We start from the raw sequence: 21,230 nt of genomic DNA on the forward strand, positions 1-21,230 counted from the left end.
GACAGATTCCAATGCTCCAAATTCCCGTAAGACACATGCAATAATTTGAAGGACTCATAGGGCAATATTGCTAAAACGGTTTATTGCAGACCTCGCCCCATCCACTCACATATTGCAATTACACATTACAAGAAACAAAGAGCATGTACAATGATAAGTATGATGAGCATGTATGCTGATCGGGGGTTTTCAGGTAGCGTGTGAGATGTCCAGGCATTCCGTTACCAATGTGACCGCGTGCTTACGCACTGACGCGTTTCGTCATCACAACTTCAACTGAGGGATGCCCTCCCACGCTACCCGTAAAACCCCTGATCAGCTGGTACCGAGCGGCAGAGGGAGATAGCAGCAAAACGAGACCAGAGTGTACAGGTTACCTCAACATACTTATTGTTGTACATGCGCTTTGTTTCTTTTCATGTGTAAGTGCAATATGTGAGGGGATGGGGAGAGGTCTGCAATAAATTGAACCGTTTTAGCAATATATAGGAAGAGTGAGGTAAGGTGGCACTGCCTAATTAGTGTAATAGATAAAATGTGATGTTCACAAGAATAAATAAAAATAAAAAATAAAAATAAAAATAAAGTGCTGTAGTGTTGACTTACATATAATTGGTTAATTTTTTGGATTAACCAATTAAATGTAAGTCAACACTACAGCACTTTATTTTTATTTTTTATTTTTATTTATTCTTGTGAACATCACATTTTATCTATTACACTAATTAGGCAGTGCCACCTTACCTCACTTTTCCTATATATCTAGATATAGCTTTCGGGCTATATTTTGGGGTTGGCTGCAGCCTTCTCTTCTTTTTCCTTGTCCAAAAGCGCGGGAATTTTTTATCCTTAAACGTTTTAGCAATATTGCCCTATGAGTCCTTCAAATTATTGCATGTGTCTTACGGGAATTTGGAGCATTGGAATCTGTCATTTAGTGCTCTGAACATTGTGTGGATGTAAGAGGAGTGTGAGCCATATTGTCTCTGATGGTGGGAGGTGCAGTGGAACCAGCCATTTGAGTTTAAAGGCGCAATATGCAAAGTCCTATTGGTGAGTGTGCATTATCTAGGGGGCAGCACATGAGGTGTGTTGAAGGTGCATGTTTGGATTACCTTATACAACGCATATGGTGTAGATGGTTTATTTCAAGTTATAGCAGCAGCTCTTTTTGTGTCAAATTATTGTATACCACTAATATATGTGAAGTGGTGTCCTTTAGCGCTGGGTGAGTGTAGTAGAGTTGTGTATATATTTATACAACTGTATTTCCACTCCTTTTTTCATCAATTTTTTAATATATATTTTTTGTTGCACACTGTTAGTGGTGTTACAAAAATTTATATTTTATGTTGATTTGGGTAATTAAGGCCCCTTTCACACAGGCGGACCGTTCAGATCCGCCTGTCCGTTTTTTTGGCGGATCTGAACGGTCCCCCCATGCATTCCTATGGGGCATCGGATGTCAGCAGAGACATGTCCGCTGACATCCGACCCGATCCGATCCGTCAAATCTGGACGGATGGAAACCCTATTTTCCATCCGTCCAGCGGATCGGATCGGATGGGATCGGGTGAGAACGGACTGACGGTCCGTTGACATCGGATCTCCCCCATAGAGATGCATGGGGAACTGTCAGCTGTGTCTCCGCACACAGCGCGGAGACACAGCTGTCCTCCTGCTGCTCAGCGGGGGATCGGCGGCTCGATCCCCCGCTGAGAAAAACGGACTCCGTCCAACGGACGGAGTGTGTGAAAGGGGCCTAATAGTTCACAAATTGGTTAGAGCAGCTACCTATTGATTTTTATTAGTACACACTCCTGTATGGAGTTATTCTAGCTGCAGCAAACCATATATTGGTTTTAATCTCACTATTGTGCTGGTGACACACACACAAATATGATATTTACTCTTGGCTGGAACTTTTTAACTAATATTGGTATATTCAAAATGGACAGAAAGGCCCAGTCAGCTGTGGTTTTAACACACAAAAACAAGGGATTTCTATCCTAGCAATATCTGTATACCACTCATAAATTTAGTAGCCATGTGACCATGTGGTGAAAAATGGAAAGGGAACTTGTGTGAACTTAAATACACTTTAACCACAATAGCATACATGCATACACTCGTGGAAGTCACTGAAAAAACATTGATCATGTGGTTTTGTCAGGCTCCACTATGATGTAAAAATCACATGTATTTATATTAAGGATAGTCTAGAATACCATCCCCAGAAAAACTGCGGAATTGTGGGACTATAGTGGAACTATTTTTGTCCGTCTACATTGTCTACTTTTTAAAATTATGACATTTGCTATACTTGAAAGCATTACTTTACTTCTACCTAATACTATTGCAGAACCTTTGCTGAAAATGGCTGGTGTAGGTAGACAGAGTTTTGAAACAATACTCCTGCAAATTCTTTACATGAAAAATCAACCAAGTCAGGTGCATGTTGTTTTTCGTCTGGGTAGCCTAAAGCTGACTGTACAAACAGCAACTGTCTAGCATTTTCAACTACTTTGCACCAGATTTGATCGCAAATATGATCAAACAGATCAAGGCAACCCACCCACATCTCATCATTAATTGTAATCAATTGTGTCATTAATAATTGTAGCACCTTACAGGTAGGTGCTAGGTAAATGTATAGTGGGCCTTGTCTGCCTAACAGCAGGGCTGTGATTTATTTAGTTAGGGTGTCAGGGCTTCCAGATGTGCCTGCTGAGGGGAGAAGTCTCCCCACTGGCTCCTGTGAGAGGCTTCTAATAGGGCAGTGTGGGAAGCCCAATCAGGGGACACATCCCAGCTTGTAACTACCCCAGAAGGCAGATTATGCTGCAAAGGATTCTGGGAGTGGGTATAAGTTTGGGGGGAAGTGTGTGACACAATGTCTTTGGCGGGAGCAGAGTCCCAGGAGGGAGAGAACGGTACAATGGTACAAAGCCGCTGTGACCAATCACAGCGATCACAGTTACAGTTGAAAACAAGGCTGTCATTCACGGTGCCTTGCATACTACTTACTGTGTGATCTCTGTGACCGGTGACAGAGATCACATGGTACTAGGTCCAATAACAGTGACCCTGTACCACATGATAGATTTGACCAATCTCAGCATCACAGTAATTAAACACACATTTCATGATACATAGATACATATTCGCCAGCACACCAAGGATCTTGCAAAAGCAGTCCAAAAACTTTATTCCAAATAAGATCCCATCAGAAAAATATAGTGCAACGTTTCGGAGCCGCACAGGACCCCTTCGTGAGGCATGTGATCCTGTGCGGCTCCGAAACGTTGGACTATATTTTTATATACTTGTAACCGATCCATTTGTCAACTGGTGATCGCTTCAGCACCCAGTACACACAAGCCTACAAACCAGGAAGGTGTGCGATAGGAATATGAACTATATGGGATCTGTCAGGTGCCTGGACCGACACCCGGCTTAGCCTCTGAGCGGCTGAGCGGCTGAGCCGGCTTCTCCCCGCCCCTCCATAGCCCAGCGCTCCAATGAGCGAGGAGGGGGCAGAGAGCTGCCGACTGACAGTCAGCAGCTCTCTGCTCAGGGAGCTGTCAGAACCAAGCGATCGGCGGTGTTCTATCGCTTGGTTCTCAGTGTAAAGACGCAGGGGGACAGATCCACCTAGGTAAGTATAATACTGGGAAAAAACCAAACCCATACTTCTCTTTAACTGTGCCCATGAAACCTATAATCTTCCACCATATAATGCAGACGCTGCCAGTAGGATGTGGAAGCTGACAGCCCCGGACGCAGAGGACTACCTTTTTTTTTTAATGCATCACTTTGGTGGGGGGGGGGGGGAATTGCTGGTCCCTCCATTTCCTGGTATGCCACTGGCCTGCCAGGCTGCTTGGATAAGGGTCTGGTATGGATTTTGGGAGGGACCCCACACTATTTTTTTAAAAGATTTTGGCGTGGCTGTTTTTTTTGGGGGGGAATTTTCTATCACCAGGATTGTTTTGTTTACATTTCAGCTGTCAGTGGGGAAGCCCACCGATAGCTGACGGATCATCGGTTGTTAAGGACATGGCAGCCGGCTTTCTGGCCCACTGCTTAACAAGCTAATCTTCACTCAGAATTTGAATCGATCGATCATTTTTTGACCGGCCTGAACTACTCTGATACCACTGTATATCAGTGTCACCATCCATTATTTCTAAACGCCAACACAGCAGTACAATGTGACAAGATTGGTTCTACCAATCAGTATGCCTAATCACAGCCCCCTTCAGTTAGTGTCCCTAATCACCACCGCTCACTTATAATGTCCCTAATCACCGCAGTCCACTAGCAGAGTCTTTAATCACCGCAGTCAACTCACAGTGTTGCTAATCACTGCTATAGGTGACTACATTACACTATATTCCCTGATCACTCTTATAGAGGTGACCATTACAGTACATTGTTTTTAACACAATGGTTGATTTGTGTGATAAAGAAGATGCAATGTCCAGTACATATTCAGTCCAGACAGTGAAAAAGTATCACACATGTGGTATCACAATAAATTGGGAGGAGTAGCAGAATGTGTTTTGGGGTGTAATTCTAAGTATGTCTATGCTATGCATGATAAATATCCTATTTACTTGCCAACTTGTGTAAAAAAAAAATGTCTTCGAACAACTAACAATTCCTTACAAAATACCTATCGTAGGGCACTGATGAGCACTGTAGTGGCACCATATGGCATTTATGAGCACTGTAGTGACACTGTTGAGCAGTGTAGTGGCACTGATGAGCAGTGCAGTGGCACTGTAATGGCACCATAGGGCACTGATAAGCACTGTAGGGCACTGATGGGCACTGAAAAGTACTGTAGTGGCACTGATGGCACTGTAGGGCACTGATGAGCACTGTAGTGGCACTGATGGGCACTGTAGGGGCATTGATAAATACTGTAGTGGCACTGAGGATCATTCCAGCTCCTGCTGCTGCGGTTTTCTCTCTCCTCTCGTCACACCAATACAACATGTGAGGGGAGGAGAGAGAAAACACTGCAGTGGTGCGAGCTGAATCAGACATGATTCGGTTTTGTTGATAAGTGATCGCTCCACCCAAAAGTTCTCCTTGGAGGTTGGGCCCCTCTATGCATCTAGGCAGTAAAAAGTCACATACATGTGGTGGTATCCCCATACTTGGGAGCTATAGCAGAATGTGTTTTGGGACGTAATTGTAAGAACAGCCTATGATGTATGTGAGAAATAATTTGTTAAAATATTTAATTTTTAATGATTTAATATTAAATATCTTATTTAATGTATTTTAATTTTCCAAAAAATGGTGACAAAAATTATAACTTTTGCAAACTTATCACGTCTCTTACTAAATACCCTGGACTTTTTACTTTGGGGGTATTTGTACTGTCCTAGTATTTTAGGACCTCAAGAAATGAGATAGGCAGTCAGTACATCAGGAATGATCAATTTGTAAATATATATATATATATATATATATATATATATATATATATATATATATATATATACACACACACAAACACACACACACACAAACACACAATAGTTTGTAGACTCTATAACTTTCACACAGACTGAATAATACACTGATTTTGGTTAATTTTACAAAAGAAGTGTAGCAAAATACATTTTGGCCTACATTTATGAAGAAATATTATTTGAAAACCTTTATAACAAAAACTAAGAAAAAATGTTTAACCCTCCTCTTATGTTAGAATTCTGTTACTATCCATGATGTTAACGGGTCGGTTTTGACCCGTGTTTTAAATCAGCCATAAAATACCCTCTGAATAATTATTTATCATCAAATTTGTTTCTTACCTCTTGGTTACCTTGTTAGGCTTCTTTATCCTTGAAAAGATTGGTTTTAATATTTTTGGTGTGACCCCTTAGACCTTTCTTTTGATAGCATACCTCTCATTGTCAAATTTAAAAAATGATAAAATAAAGTCAGCAACTCTGAAATGTATTTGTCCTATGTTTCTTTACTTTATTTAGAGAAGCAGACAAGCAGGAAAAGAGATAGGCCCCTCCCTAACTACAGCTCACAGGGTTGAGAGGGGATTGGCTGTCAGTGTTACTAAGCAGAGAGAGTGTTTATGATTTCAGTTTTTGCACTTATTAGTGTCCTAAAATCCTATATTATAACTGGGTCAGAATTGACCTTAACACCATAAACGTCTTAATTTTCACCACAGTATTATATAATTTAGTGAAAAGGATTCTTTTTCTATTACATTGTTTAAATAGAGGTTCCTGACAACGTAAAAAAATATTGATGCAATAAACAAATTTATGTGATACTTATAGACATTCAAAGCCTGAAAACGGGTCGGTTCTGACCCTAACATAAGAGGAGGGTTAACATTTCTTTGGTTTATATAGCAAAAAAAAAAAAAAAAACAGTGGTAATTAAATACCATCAAAAGAAAGGATTTTTTTTTTTTTAATAATAAAAATAATTTTATAATTATTACACTTTTTTTTTTATAAAGGAAGTCTGGGGCCCCCTCTGGCAGGGGAGCTTGAGGCAATCAAATATTTTTGGTTTTAAGTTTAATACCGCTTTAACTTTAAGACAATTATTTAGACACAGCCACATTCTGCTGTGCTTATTCCAATAGGCTAGAGAAAAAGGATGACTAGTCCTAGCATCCAGTGGCGTAACATGGGTTGTCAGCGCCCGGGGCAAGGCAAGTAATTTGTGTTCCCTAACCCCCCCTAAACTCTAACTTACAGCAGAGTGGCCAGCCAATAAACTCAACATAATACCATTATGTCAGGGTTATAGGCTGGCTGGAAAGAAGGAGAACAAAAACCTGTTAATGGGGGGGAATTATAATTATATGCTGATTATTATTATGCCAATTTTTAATATTATTAGTGATCAGTCGAACAAACAAACTCCATTGAAGTCTTCCGGACTCAAACGCCAAAAATCGAAGGCCTCATTTTGAAGGCTTAAATGTAAGTTATTAAAAAAGTGTATGGGGGTCCGGGTACTGACCTGGGGAACATGTATCTATGCAAAAAAAAAAATTAAAAACAATCCTTTTTAAAAGGAGCAGTGATTTACTGATTTTAATGAGGCTTAAAGTGAAACTATAAAAATGAAAAATTCCTTCAAATATCGTGCTTGGGTGGTCCCCTTAATGTGCCTGTAAGTAGTGCATCTGTATGATGTACAGTATGTAGCCTGCTTCAGCAATACTGACATTTCTAAAGGAAAAAATGTCATATACAAATATACATTTTCAAATCGCATGTACTTGTCATACATGTGCAGAAAAATTGGGCCTTGGTTGTTGGTGGTGCCTGAACACTGCAACCCCTCGCAGTTACTCTTGCTGGGCGCAGGAACGGACCTGCCGCTAAAAATTCCATACATATTTGAAATTGCATGTACTTGTCATACAGGTGCTGAAAAATTAGGCCTTGGTTGTTGGTGGTGCCTGAACACAGCAACCCATCGCAGTTACTCTTGCTGGGCGCAGGAATGGGCCCTGCTGGTAAAAATTCCATACCAATTCTAATTTGGCAAAGATCAAGTGTTGTATGTGTTCTTATCAGTGATCTAGTGGGGGCGCTGTGCTGTCATCTGACCTGGCCAAGGTTGGGTGTCGGCTATGCAAACCTGCTGGAGTGATGGGGACCTGGAAGGTTAGTATTGGCAGGAACTGAAACTGAAATTGGGCCTTTGGTGTTAGTGGTTAGTGATGGACGAACATTGGCTGGGGTGGTTCACGAACGCCAGCTGCGAATTTTCTCAAAAGTCTGCGAACCGCGAGTTTGCGGCGTGCCCCATTGACTTTAATGGGAGGCGAACTTTAAAAACCTTTAGCTCATATTTGCAGCCACAAATGACGTACTAGCTGTGCACAAATAGTCCCAGCACATGGACAATGTCATAACAGAAGTATTGCAATTGAAGAAGTTGTCCTTATTTCTATTTTTTTTTACAGCAAAAAATATTTTTTTTTTTTCCATAAATCAGCCAGAACTGACAGCAGCCGGTAAATACATTGTCTAATACATATAGGGTCTATTCACATATCTGTAAAATGGGTCCGCATCCATTCCACAATTTGGCGGAACCTTTACAGACCCATTGATTTTCATTTCCAGTCTGAAAAATGAGGCATTCACAGCAGTGTTAATTTCGTCGACTAAAACCGACTAAAACGTTTTCGTCGACTAACACAATTCAGATGACTAAAATACGACTAAAACTAAAATGGCATTTTAGTCTTAAGACTAAAATACGACTAAAACTAAAATGGCATTTTAGTCAAAAGACTATAACTAAAACTAAATCGAAATTTGCTGCCAAAAATTAACACTGGTGCATGTTCAAAGCATAAATAATAACATATTAGATTTTTCACTCCAGGACCAGCAGTAGTATATAATGAGTTTGGAAATTGTAGAGAAATGGTTAAATAATGCATTACAAATTACAATTGAACTACACCCATTTGATTATAGATGACTAAAATGAGTTTTAGTCGACTAAAATATACTGGAGTTTTAGTCGACTAAATACGACTAAAACTAAAACACTTGCAGAAGACTAAAATAGGACTAAAACTAAAATGCCATTTTAGTCCTAAGACTAAGACTAAAACTAAATTGAAATTTGCTGCCAAAATTAACACTGATTCACAGGATAAAGAAGTAAGTGTCGGCCATTCCAGGCCCCAAAAATTAGCCCCCATGCGTTTACCTGACAGCTAAGAACGTAGTATTCTGTGGCTGAAGGTACATTAGGCATTCACATGATACAGAAGTAAGTGGCGGCCATAAAAGGCCCCAAAAATTAGCCCACATGGGTTTAACTGACAGCAAAGAACTTTGTTTTTGTAGGTAGGTAGGTACAGTAGGCGTTCACAGTATACAGAAGTAGGTGTCGGCCTGTATAGGCTCCAAAAATTAGCTCACATGGTTTGAACTGACAGCCAAGAACTTTGTTTTTGATGGCTAGAGGTACGGTAGGCGTTCACAGTATACAGAAGTGTCGGCCTGTATAGGCTCCAAAAATTAGCTCACATGGTTTGAACTGACAGCAAAGAACTTCCTTTTGATGGCTAAAGGTACAGTAGGCGTTCACATAATACAGAAGTAAGTGTCGGCCTGTAAAGGCCCCAAAAATTAGCCCACATGGGTTTAACAGACAGCAAAGAATGTAGTGTATTTGATGGCTGGAGGTACAGTAGGCATTCACAGTATATAGAAGTAAGTGGCGGCCTGTATAGGCTCCAAAAATTAGCAACCCTTTAAATGACTTTTGTGGACATTAACAGGGCAATTTATGTCACTGCTGACGATCTCTAACTGCCCCTACAGCAACCACTGGATATCTGTCCCTATACTAAAGAGACTGTAATAGACCCTATAACGACATTGCAGCACTTTAAATGACTTTTGTGGACATTAACAGAGCGATTTGTGTCACTACAGATGACGATCTCTAACTGCCCCTGCAGCAACCACTGGATACCTGTCCCTATACTAAGGAGACTGTAATAGACCCTATAACGACATTGCAGCACTTTAAATGACTTTTGTGGACATTAACAGAGCGATGTGTGTGACTGCAGCCGATCTCTAACTGCCCCTAAAGCAACCACTGGATACCTCTCCCTAAACTCAAAAGATACTAGTAGACCTATACCGAAATACCAGTCCTGAAAAGGACTTTTGTTGCTCTTCACAGCGCTATATATACAAGAAGAATTCCCCTAGGTAGGGGACTGTAAATGCCACTGACCACTGTATTTTGTATAAAAATATCTTTATTCAATTCCAAAATTGTAGACAAACAAAAAAACAAAAACATAGCTCAATAACATTACAGGGCATTAAAATATGCATGCATTTGACAGACCAAATACCGAACCAAAAAGGGGGCGCTCAGGTGTACAAGGCGATCATGGAACCGGAAACGACCCTACGCGTTTCGGGCAAAAAAGCCCTTCCTCAGGGGTCACCCAAAGCTCCAGATAAAACACCTAGTATATCCTTAGCGTCTAACCCTATGGATTGGATTGGTCTGTCGGCTAAAAAATGGTATTGCTACCATCAGGAGGAATGCCCAAGTTCCCACAGGCCCGTTCAAGGGCTACGAAATCCGTGAGAGCGTGAAAGGAATTGTAGCATCCGCCCAGAGGGACCAGCAGGGCACCACGATGACCGGTAAGAAAAGTGGCTCAATATGGACTACTCCCGTGAAGGGGGGTGTGTTCATATGGCAACCTGTAGTGTATAGGAAGAATAAGACCACAGAGGGTCATATGCAGTACAAATAGTAGTAGTCTTGTGTAGACGAGATCAAAGTGTATATGTATCTGTCCCTAGGCTTCCTATGGGCTTGGCATCCTCTTCACAGCGCTATATGTGTCTAGCAAACTCTCCCTGATGAGCACAGCAGACCTCTCCCTACACTGGCAAAAAGCGGAATGTGAAATGGCCGCCAGGTCAGGTCTATTTATAGGGTAGGGGGACTGTCCATGTGCTGGAATGTTTCAATTGGCTGTCCCGTTCCACCTGACGGCTGTGTCATGGGTCAAAGTTCTCCCCAATGTAAACAAATATGGCAACCGCAAACAACGCCATGTGTTTGCAAATTTGGCGGGTAGCGAACAAGCAAAATTCGCCGTGAACCGACCACCGGGTGAACCGCAAGGCCATCTCTATTCATCTCTATTAGTGGTACATGAACACATTAAACCCTCACAGTTACTCTTGCTGGGCACTGGAACAGGACCTGTTGGTAACAATTCCATACAAATTTGAAATTGCATGTACTTGTCATACAGGTGCAAAAAATTGGGCCCTTGCTGTTGGTGGTGCCTGAACACCGTAACCCCGCACAGTTACTCTTGCTGGGCGCAGGAACGCGGACATGCTGGTAAGAATTCCATACAAATTTGAAATCGCATGTACTTGTCATACGGGTGCAAAAAATTAGGCCTTTGCTGTTGGTGGTGCCTGAACACTGTAACCCCTCACAGTTACTCTTGCTGGGCACAGGAACGGTACCTGCTGGTAAGAACTCCGCACAAATTTGAAATCGAATGTACTTGTCATACGGGTGCCAAATATTGGGCCTTTGTTATTGGTGGTGCTTGAACACCGTAACCCCTCACAGTTACTCTTGCTGGGTGCATAAGGAGGAACGTCAATCCAGTGCTGTATTTCAGGATGGCCTCCAGCGGTCATGGCTCCCACAGTCTTTGCCGGTTGTTACCGGCACTTCCAGGGTCTTGAAACGCACAGGGGCTCCCCCTGGTGTCACTTACCGGAACTGACATGATGGCGCAGGCGACGCGTTTGCGGAGCCAAAGACTGCGGGAGCCGTGACCGCTGGAGGCCATCCCGAAATACAGCACCGGATTGACGTTCCTCTTTATGGATATTTTGGATAATGCTTTATATCACCTCTGTTTGTGAGTACCATATCTTGTGTTTATCTAATATACCTTTCATGCTGCACTTAGATTGGCGTCTGTGCTCTCTCTACAGTTGTTCTCAAGCCCCTTCTTCTTGCTTGCCACAAGAGCAGCCTCCTCAGTGAATTGTGCATGGACTGTTTAATGTGGACTTTTGCCTTTAGTTATATTTATGGACCTTTATATTTATGGACCTGTGTCAAGTGTCCCTGTCAGAGAAGGAAGAGAAAAGGTTGGTGCCTTTGTCGCATACAACCATTCCTGCTCAAGCTGTTGTGGCGTCAACCATCTCTGAGCCTGCCCCTGCAGAGCTGACAATCTCTGCCCCAGTGTGACTCTTATCCCCTAGACAGACCAACTGAAGCACAGCATTGCATCTTTTAGCCTGACTGCTTGCGTAGCCCCCTGAACACTTAGGGAGCACTGCTGCTTCAGAGGCAGACTTGTATAAAGTACTCGAAATTTCTACTTGAGTAAAAGTACAAGTGCTCGATCAAAAAGTGACTTAAGTAGAAGTGGAAGTGCTCGCAGAAAAAGTTACTTAAGTGGAAGTACTAAAGTATTCAACATTTTTTTTACTTAAGTATTGCAAGTAGTTTTTTCAAAAAAAATGCTACTTAAGTACTAAAAGTAAAAAGTACCAGTAGTTTTGAAAAAAAAATTCTACTCAAGTATTGAAAGTAGAAGTACTGTGTTATGTAGTTATTAAAGAAAGAAGTCAAAAGTTTGAACATCATATTGTTTTTTATTATTTCAAATGACTTATTCAAATGATTAACCTAAAGAATAATCACAATTCCTTAGGCTGTAACTTTTTGTAAACAAAAAACAGATAAAGTATGTCCCTCCCTTCCCCTTTTAAAGCATCCCTCCTTCTCTTCCCTGCATGTTTTTTTTTCTCCACAGCTTATTGGTGCGCAAAATCATATATAAACCAATGTGATATACAACAATATATTCCAATAATGAAATAAAGGAAGGGTGTATGAAATCTAAGTCAATAAAAAGTTCAAAATATTGTGAATCTTCAAATATATATATGTGACAAAACAAGATGAATATAATTTCATATCTGCTGTTAATGGGAAAGAACCTCCCAACCAGGGCCGGCCTTAGGTGTTCAAGCGCCCTGTGCGAGCTGATCCTGTGGCGCCCCCACCAGCGCCCTGCGCATTTTTTCTTGCACTTTTTTATGATCACTACAAACTTAGCCCCCCTTACATTAGAGACCCCCCTTACATCAGAGACCCCCAGCGGAGCCCCCCTTACAACAGAAACCCCCCAACGGAGCCCCCTTACAACAGAAACCCCCCACAGAGACCCCCTTACATCAGAGACCCCCCACACAGAGCCCCCTTACATCAAAGACCCCCCACACAAAGCCCCCTTTACATCAGAGACCCCCCACACAGAGCCCCCCTTACATCAGAGACCCCCCACACAAAGCCCCCTTACTTTAGAGACCCCTCACACAAAGCCCCCCTTACATCCAGAGACCCCAACACAGAGCCCCCTTACATCAGAGACCATCCCCACAGAGCCCCCTTACATCAGAGCCCCCCCATAGAGCCCCCCACAGAGCTCCCCCTACATCAGAGCCCCTCCACACAGAGCTCCCCTTACATCAGAGCCCTCCCACACAGAGCCCCCCTTACATCAGAGACCCCCCTTACATCAGAGACCCCCACACAGAGCCCCCTTACATCAGAGACCCCCACACAAAGCCCCCCCTTAAGTTACATCAGAGACCCCCCATGTTTCCCTTAACCAAGATGGCCACCAGTGCCTCAATCGCACTGCTCATGTGCACGTGCCTCTACTGCGCGGCCGCTGGAATCCCCGCCTCCCAGCGCTGAGACGTCAGCGAATGGAGACAAGGAGGGGAGGAGCGGAGTGGCCGAAGGCCGCCACACATGTCAGAGTGCCGAGAGGCGCATGTGGGAGAACTCCACGCCGGCCCAACGGAAGCCTGGAGCGGAACAACGCTACCCAAATGGCCAGAGACCAGGTACCCATGAAAAAGGGGGGTATCTTTACCTTTGCCTTCCTATAGAAAAGGGGAGGGGGAAGGCAGAATAGGGAGGATAATTGAAAGAGTAGGAGAGAGCAGTAAGGAGGGAAACCAAACAAAAAAGGGAAAGGCAGAGAAAAGTAACGAGTAACGATGCAGCACAAAAAAAAAAAATATCGGAGTAGAAGTATTGAAATCATCGAAAAAATGTAGTGAAGTAAAAGTAGAAGTAGGAGAAAAAAATTCTACTTTAGGAAAGTACAGATACCGCATTTCGGTACTTAAGTACAGTACTTAAGTAGTTCTACTTCGTTACTATACATCTCTGTTCAGAGGACAATTGAGCAGAAGAGGACATGGAGGAAAAAAACGAGGAGGAGGTGGTGGAATAGCCAGATGGAGGCATGGTGGCAAAACAAACTGCAACACTGAACCCTGTCCTTCCCAGCTGGGCAGCAGAGTTACCCAGTGCGCCGTGAAGGAAATGTAACATCCCTGTCCATGCCTGCTGGACCAAGGGTCAGCAGTAATGTGAACCTTCCTGCTGACTGCTCTGTCCAACGAGGCCAAACACTACCTTCCACATAACGGCAGAGAGCCGGGATGGCCTTACGTGAAAAGAAATGCCTTTTTGGTACCTGCCACTGTGGTACAGCACATTCCACAAATTCGTGAATGGGAGCAGAGTCTACCAGATGAAAAGGCAGCAATTGTAATGCTAGCAATTTGGCCAAGCTAGCATTAAGACGCTGAGCATGTGGATGGCTGGGACAGTATTTCTTTCTAAGGTTCAGCCACTGGGGTAGTGAAATTTGCCTGCTGCTCAAATCGAGCGGTGGTGTACTGCTAGCAGATTGGGTGCAAGTCTCTGTGGCACTCATTGCTATACCATCATCCCTCTCAATGCAGGTATTTGAGAAGACATGAGGTATAGTAAGGTTAGAAATCCCAGGTGAAGTATGCTTGTTTTTATCTTGTGGCTCTTTCAGGTGCTGTTGCCAATGGACTGTATGGCCGGTCATCATATGCGTTGTCTAGAATGTGGTGCCCAAGCGGCTGGTGTTCTGGCCACGCTTGATCAGCTTCAGACAGATGTTGCAAACAGCCACACTGCGGTCTACTGCACATGTGCTGACAAAAGCCCACACTAATGAACTTTTGGAAGTCCGTGGAGAGTTTGCAGCACCCTGTACCTGTGGAGCTCTGTGCTGTAATGCAAAAGTTTGGCTACTCCTATGGCGGCCCTTGGTGCACATCCTGCCTCTTTGGAGTTGTGTCTCCTCCTCCTCTCCCTCACTTTCCGCCTCTATCCTGTCAGGCACCTAAGTACAGTCAGTGACCTCATCATCCCTTCCCTCCTCATCACTGGAGCAAACTTGGCAGTATGCTGCAGCTGTGGGAACATGACTGCTAGTTTCTTGTCAGTCATGGTCACCCCCTCTCTCTAGGCTCACGTTATTCCCTTCATCAACCTGCGAACCAACATCACAGCTTTCAAATTGCTGCACATCCTCCAGTAGCATGTCACTCACAATATGATTGAATAGTTCAGGAGACTCCTCCGTGCATGGAGGTGGGGCGACAGAAGGAATAACTGTGGAACGGGCCACTTTGGCAGCTGCGGTGGAAAGCAAACTATTTGTTAACGTGGGTGTCAGAGGACGAGAAGGATGAGGTTGGCATATTTATCCACTCCACCAACTCTTCTACATGTTGTGGCTGAATAACACGGCCAGTACCGGAAAAAAAAAGGACGGGTGTGCCCCATATGCAGAGGATGCACTATGTGGACTGTGACCACCACTTTTCACTGGTGGTCACAGAGGACACAGAGACACAGAGGCTGCTTGCCCTCTTTTCATGGCCTGTGAGTGTCTGCCTCTCCTTGTCGACCTTTCAGACATGATGTGGATGTGGATTTTGGGGGGGGGGGGTTTATTGACCATTAGACTAGCTGCAGATCTTCCACCACCCATTTACTGCCACTTCCATGTGCATATTCATCTGCTAATTAGCACCTATTGTGAGCACTTGGTAATGTATGTGCTTTTTGGCACGTTTACATTTGTTACAGGTAGAGTGGTGTGTATCAACTGCCTGTGTCTGAGAGCCAACCTGCGGTGTTGTAAAGTGGGCGGGCTCTAATGAACAGTTACTGCAGGGTGTTTGGGTAGTCTTGGTTTCCCAAGTCTGGGTTCCTTAAGAAGTGGAGCACAGCTTTCTTTGGGTCCTCAGGTTGGTCCTTCACAGAGTCCCACTGAAATTTCCCGCTGGCTTTGGAAACAACAATTTCTTCAAAGCGTGTATTACCTCAGCAGTGAGGTCAGCAGCTGTACCTCCATGGTGGGAACTGACCTCAGAAGTGTCCTGGTTATCCTAACTAGATATGGACAAACATCGGCCCGGGGCGGTTCGCGAACTTCAGCCGCAAATTTTCTCAAAAGTCCGCGAACCGCAAGTTCGCGGCAGGCCCCATTGACTTAAATGGGAGGCGAACTTTAAAAACCTTTAGGTCATATTTGCAGCCACAAAACACGTACTAGCTGTGCACAAATAGTCCCAGCACATGGACAATGTCATAACAGAAGTATTGCAATTGGAAAAGTTGCCCTAAATGTTTTTTTTTTTTTTTTTACAGCAAAAAATATATATCATTTTTTTTCATAAATCAGCCAGAACTGACAGCAGCCGGTAAATACATGTCTAATACATATAGGGTCCATTCACACATCTGTAAAAATTGATTTTTGTAAAATCTTACCGTAAAATCCTTTTCTCTTAAGCTCATTGACAGACGTAGTCCTCGTTGATTCAACACACTCGGGTTATGCTGCCCTCTACAGGAGTAGGACTAGACAGGAAAGAAAACGTTCTGGCCACACCCTAGGGGCAGTCCCAGAGGGTATATCCTCTCACTTCCTGCTCTAGCAAATCAGTTATGTCACAAAGCAGTGTTTAGAGAATTTAACCCAACCCAACTCAAAAACAGAGGGGCGGGTACTACGTCTGTCAATGAGCTTAAGAGAAAAGGATTTTACGGTAAGATTTTACAAAAATCAATTTTTCTCTGTCGCTCATTGACAGACGTAGTCCTCGTTCAACACACTCGGGACGTCCCAAAGCAGTACCACAAATGAGGGGTGGGAAAATGGAAAACAAATCCAATCTAGAAGGCCCAACCGGTGCCAACTAGAAGTTTCCAATGCTCATCAATTAAAGATGAGATTCAACAGAAAATTCCAACAGAAAACAACCCTTGAGTTAGACCACCGGTCTCCTCAAATTGCGGCCTGCAAACCTTGCGGCCAAATGAGGCATCCACCGATGCCATCACCTAAATCTTATAAAATTTTGTAAAGGTATGTACCGACGACCAGGTGGCCGCCTTACATACCTGGACCACTGATGCCTGATGGCGGAAAGCCCAGGAGTACTGAGCGCTCGAGTGAAGTGCGCCCTAACAGGGAACGGAGGATTCCGACCCTTACTAGAATAAGCCTGTACCACCGTCTGTCTAATCCATTTGGAGATAGTCGCGGCAGATGCAGGCAACCCCTTTCTGGGGCCATCCGTGATCACAAAAAGTGAATCCGTCTTACGGAATGATTCCGTAGCCTTCAGGTATACCCTGATTGCCTGAACCACATCCAAGGAATGCAACGCATGTTCCTGATGATGATTGGGCTGAGGACACAAGGAAGGTAGTACAATATCTTCATTCAGATGAAGCCTGAAACCACCTTTGGAAGAAAGGATGGCTTAGGATGAAGAACTACCTTATCCCTCTGAATCACTAAATATGGGGACTGGTCTGACAATGCAGCCAGTTCTGACACCCTGCGTGCAGAAGTAATAGCCACCAAGAAGGCCACCTTCTGGAATAAAGTAAACAAGGGAATCTCCCTGATGCCTTCAAAAGGAGGTTTCTTCAGAACCGACAACCAAATTAAAATCCCAGGGCGATAAGGGCGCGCGGACTGGTGGAGTCAGGTGCCGCACCCCCTGGATGAAATTCCGCACCAAGGACTTAATAGCCAAAGGCTTCTGAAATAAGATTGCTAATGCTGAAACCTAACCCTTGATGGTGCTCAAGGCTAGTTTCTGCTCAACCCCCTTTCGCAGAAAGGCCAATATTCGGGTCACCGAATAGGTACGTGGAGGAATTTCTAAAGATTCGCACCACGCGATATACGTCTTCCATGTGCGATAATAGACCTTGCTGGAAGTCGCTTTCCCTGCTTTAATTAGCGTAGGAATAACTGAAGCTGACAACCTTCTGTCCTTCAGTACCTGGGTCTCAATGGCCAGGCCATTAAACCCAGCGATTGTAAAGCACAATGGAAGATCCGTCCTTGAGACCGCAGACACTCCCTGAGAAGAAGTTCCCAAGGAACGTTCGCCACTAGCATGTCCAAGTCGTCCGGACCAGCTTGACGAGGCTAGCCTAGAATTTCCAGGACAACTGGAGTTCCCTCCATTTCCATTCTGCAGAGAAATCTCAGCAGCAATCTGAGATGAGGGAATCCCTTTAATAGCTGACACTGCCTTTACAGGCCGTTCAGCGCGTCTGCTGCGTCCACTGGAGCATCGTGGGCGCGCATTACCAATCTCCGCGCCTTCGGGATGCTGTGAAGAATGCACAGATGGTGAAATCCTTGGAGAATGACTTACGTCATCACCCTGATATTGCCTGACTGGATCCGAACCAGGCTGCCCTAGAGCTATCTGGCCCTGGCAATCCGACAAAGTCTGATCATTCTCTGTTCCCACACATTCTTTAGACACCTGATTCCTATCACAAGTGGTGATTTCTCCTGGTTAAACATTAGAGACTGAAGTCACCCGGCTAGAGGCTCCTTGGTCTGTCCGTTCAACCGGATCCAATTCTTGTGGGGAACTGATGCTAATCTTTGGAAAAGGTAAAGAAAATGATCTGTTCAGGGAACGGTAACTACCGCTCCCTGTAGTACTTACGCTGACCCAGCATTTTAACCACAGCAGACGTCTGAGGATTACCGCTGACATAGATGCATGCCCTAATAGGGGGGTGGCATCCAAGGCTGCGTCACAGACAACCTGTAGTCCTTATATAATCTGTTCCATCAAAACAGATGTTGCCTGGGGGATACCTTTCCCCTTTAGGTCCTGGCGCACCAATCTCGCCCATTCCGTAAATGTCTGAGAACTAGATCAAATGACAATAACTGGTCTAAAGGCTGATCCTATCAAGGAAAGATAGTGCGGGACTCCGCTTCTACCTTCCGATCCACCGAATTCTTAAAGGACGAAGCGTCCTCCACTGAAAAAAAACGTGGCTTTATTCAGTCTGGAAATAGGTGGATCCACCACTGGTGATACCGTCCATTTCTTAATGAGGGATTCCTCAAACGGATAGCGTCTAGTAATGCGCTTGGAACTAGTAAAGGTACGCTTAGAATGATCCCATACCTCTTTAATCTTTTTACCCAAACACCTGGGTAAAGAAAAAACCTTCACCGTCCTGGTGGGTCTGCTAGTACCAAAGGGAAATTCCTTTTTATTTGCCTCTGCCGGAAAAACCTCAAGTCTTAAGGTTTCCCGAACTGCACAACTAGTGCGTCCACCAATGCTTCTTCCTGATTTATGGCGGAAGCATGAACGTTCTCCTCATTGTCTGAGGGAACCTTACCTGAGATAACAGCCCCTGCAGAGGGGCCTGCAGCTGCAATAACCATCTCAGCATCTGAATCTGAAGTCTCAGACGATATAGTGGTAGGCGGGGGTCGCTTTCTTGACCCCCGTTCCTGACAGGCAGTCTCCACCCGAGCCACAAAAGACCTCAAAACTGCCGTGAATGCATCCATACTCTGTGCACTGGCGGGTCCCGCGGCCCCCCCGAGGGAAACCGGTGGGGGTACCTGTGTGGCAGGGTCCATGATAATTCCAGATACTGCCCGGAAAAATCAATTTGCCAAAAAGAAATAAAACTTTTTTTTTTTTTTTTCCAGACCCCCAGCGCCACAAAGCCCCTCAGTGTTGCCTGCTTAGGGACCCCTATAGAGCGAGAGAGAGAGATAGACCCCAAAGCTCACCACTTACTGCTCAGAGTTTCAAAATGCAACTTGTTTCAGCATAGTCTAGAACAGACAGGAAGTCTTTTGGCTGGCTTCCTGGGAAGAAAGGAGGCGGCTCCGCCCCTCTGCACGCCTTCCGGCGCCTCCCCTAGCTCCACGAGGTGTTTGAGTCACCTCAAACATGGCCGCCCCATGCTGGAGACACGAGGCTACGCCAAAATGGCGGCCTCGTGCGAAATACCAGACAATGGCGGCGGCCTGCACAGAATAGCGGCATGTCTGCAGAAGGATCTCGGCCTCACAACCCCTCACCCTCATGGTGGTCAGTGTGGTCGGCGGTACCGGACCCTGGCGGGCCGTATGCGGTCCGTGGCCGTCGGGAGGCATCTGCTTAGCTGGAGGAATGATCTGGAATGCAGTATACATATCTAGACATCGCCCTGTGGCTTCTGACAGGTAGGATACTTTATACTATCACAGTAAAGTTCTAGTACTGCCACTGACTTCATCATTTTAACATCTTTGCAATTAGATTGTCAGCTCCCAAACGAAGCCTCCTGGCTTTTTGTTCACTAAAATCACACTCAAACAGGGGGATCTGTGACATGTTATAGGATAGAGGGAAGACCCATCCTTACCATTACAGCGAGGGGCCCGCGTTCACCACAAGACCCGTCAGGGGGAAAGGGGGAACATACTACTCACCATACCGGAACCAGGCGGGCGCCAACTCCTGACAGTACCCCTCTCCACCGAGGTGGGAGGGCTGTCGACCAGTACGGACGCCGTGACTCATGGTCTTAGGCGTTTCGGCGAGACGTTTAACTCTCAGGGTCAGTCCCCGTCCAGTGGGACTATGTCGCCGCCGACCCAGCGCGGAGCTATGGCCTGCACGCGCTCGTAGGCTGAACTGGGGTGACCACTGGATCTCAACATCCAGCCCGTCGCCCAGTTCAGCTTTCTTGCTTGAAGATCTCACAACACTGGAGAAAAAAAGCTGTCTAAAAAATCTTTTCTAAGAAAAAAATCCTGCCAGGACCGAAGATCCCAGCAAGGTATCTAGGTCCTTACTCCTAACTAGACAGAAAAAAACTGATTTGCTAGAGCAGGAAGTGAGAGGATATACCCTCTGGGACTGCCCCTAGGGTGTGGCCAGAACGTTTTCTTTCCTGTCTAGTCCTACTCCTGTAGAGGGCAGCATAACCCGAGTGTGTTGAATCAACGAGGACTACGTCTGTCAATGAGCTACAGAGAAAATGGGTCCGCATCCAATCCACAATTTGGTGGAACCTTTACAGACCAATTGCTTTTCATTTCCAGTCTGAAAAATTAGACATTCACAGGATAAAGAAGTAAGTGTCGGTCATTCCAGGCCCCAAAAAATAGCCCACATGGGTTTACCTGACAGCTAAGAACATAGTATTCTGTGGCTGAAGGTACATTAGGCATTCATAGGATACAGAAGTAAGTGTCGGCCAGTATAGGCCCCAAAAATTAGCCCACATCCATTTACCTGACAGCTAAGAACGTAGTATTCTGTGGCTGAAGGTACATTAGGCATTCCCAGGATACAGAAGTAAGTGTCGGCCAGTATATAGGCCCCAAAAATTAGCCCACATGGGTTTACCTGACAGCTAAGTACGTAGTATTCTGTGGCTGAAGGTACATTAGGCATTCACAGGATACAGAAGTAAGTGTCGGCCAGTAT

Source organism: Pelophylax lessonae, assembly GCF_965119305.1.
Source record: "Pelophylax lessonae genome assembly, chromosome: 9".
Taxonomy (NCBI): Eukaryota; Metazoa; Chordata; class Amphibia; order Anura; family Ranidae; genus Pelophylax; species Pelophylax lessonae.